The sequence below is a fragment of the Mobula birostris genome, chromosome 7 (genome assembly GCF_030028105.1).
Source record: "Mobula birostris isolate sMobBir1 chromosome 7, sMobBir1.hap1, whole genome shotgun sequence".
NCBI lineage: Eukaryota > Metazoa > Chordata > Chondrichthyes > Myliobatiformes > Myliobatidae > Mobula > Mobula birostris.
The window spans coordinates 69,021,442-69,023,515 of record NC_092376.1 but is presented as its reverse complement, the minus strand read 5'-3'; positions in this window follow the sequence as shown (position 1 = coordinate 69,023,515).

Below are 2,074 nucleotides of genomic sequence, written 5' to 3'. Positions count from 1 at the left end.
ACCACGCGCTCTTCCGCAGCCAAGTGACCGCCGTGTGCGGTCCGCGCGTTGGTGTACCCTGCGGGCGAAAGCTAACGTCTAAACTGGCGGGTCGGGAGGAACAGTCAGCTTGAGTAGGATGAGGGTGTCGGAGAGCAGCTCTCACCCTCACCCGATCACATTCTCAAGGATTCGTGATGCATGATCATTTTTGACCTCGTTAGCGATGCGTATCTCCCTGAAAGAACTGAAATAGAAAAGCTGCGGTGTCCTAATTAACTTCTCCCAGCAGAAGCAATGACCATTATTGCAAAGGAAGCATCTCTTACGCCCTTCCAAGTTTATATAGGTCACCATGGTTTGGACACTTAACGCAATTAATTTATCAATTTCATCCCAGATGGTTTTTTTTCATGCTTGACACACAATAAGGAAATTCCATTACAAACAGATTTAAGGAGTACCCTCGCAAAGTAACTCAGAAATGTGATGTCAGTTAGTAGGAAAGGTTTCCGGTTAATTTGTTCAACCAGTGAAACAAAATGAGACAGGGAATTCCAATAAATGCTTAAGAACCATTTATTAGCAGAACAATGTACTTACGTAGCCAGGATGAGGCCACCCTAAAGGTGGAGGAGTAACACCTTATATTTCATCTGGGTAGCCTCCAACCTGATGGCATGAATATCTCCCTCAGGTAATAAAATTTTTCCCTCCCCTTTCCCTCTTCTTCTATTCCACATTCTGGTCCCTTCCCTCTTCTCACCTGCCTATCACCTTCATCTGGATCCCTCCTCCCTCCCTTTTTCCCATGATCCACTCTCCTCTCAGATTCCTTCTTTTCCAGCCCTTTATCTTTCCCACCCACTTCACACCTACTGTCAGGGAGGGATGAGTGTGGACGGATGAACGGACAAGAGAGTTATGGAGGGTGCGATCCCGAAGGAAGGTGAAAAGGGAGAGGGGAGGAGAAGATTTGTCCAGTGATGGGATCTCATTATAGCTGGTGGAAATGGTTAAGGATGATATACTGGATGTGGGGGCTTATGGGTGAAAGGTGAGGATTAGGGGAGCTCGATCTGGAAGGAGGCAGTGTGAGAGCAGAAGCATGAGAAAGATGTTAAGAACAAGTTCAACTGGATGGATGAGGGTATTGATGGAGGGGATTTGGTTTCATCTTTATTGTAGAAAGAAACTGAGGGCTTTAAGATTTTCCTGATTAGGGACAAGACCATATTACCATAAAATATGGGAGCAGAATTAGACCATTTGGCTCATTGCATCTGGCTGATCCAAATTTCCTCTCAGCTCCAATCTCCTGCCTTCTCCCCATATCCCTTCATCCCCGACCAACCAAGAATATAGCAACCTTTGCCTTAAATAAACATGTAAGACTTGGCCTCCACAGCTGCATGTAGCAAAGAATTCCACAGATTCACCACTCACTGGCCAAAGAAATTCTTCCTGATCTCTGTTCCAATAGGATACCCTCTATTCTGAGACCATGTCCTCTGGTCCTAGACTCTCCCACCATAGGAAGCATCCACTCTATCAAGGCTTTCACCATTCGACAGGTTTCAATGTGGTCACCCCACATTCTTCTGAATTCTAGTGAATACAGGCCCAGAGTCATCAAATGTTCTTCATGTGACAAGCCATTTCATCCTGGAATCATTTTTGTGAACCTCCTTTGAAACCTCTCCAGTTTCACCACATCTTTTCTAAGATAATGGGCCCAAATCTGCTTACGACACCGCAAGGGAGGCCTCACCAGTGCTTTATAAAGTCTCAACATTACATCCATGCTTTTATATTCTAGTCCTCTTGATATGAATGCTAACATTGCATTTGCCTTCCTCACCACAACTCAACCTGCAAATTAACCTTTAGGGAATCCTGCACAAGGACTCCCACGTCCCTTTGTATTTATTCTCCATTTAGAAAATAGTCAACCCTTTCATTTCTTCTACCAAAGTGCATGACCATACAGTTCCATCTGTCATTTCTTTGCCCATTCTCCTAATCTGTCTAAGTCCTTCTGTAGCCTCTCTACTTCCTCAAAATCACCTGCTCCTCCACCTATCTTCATATCCTC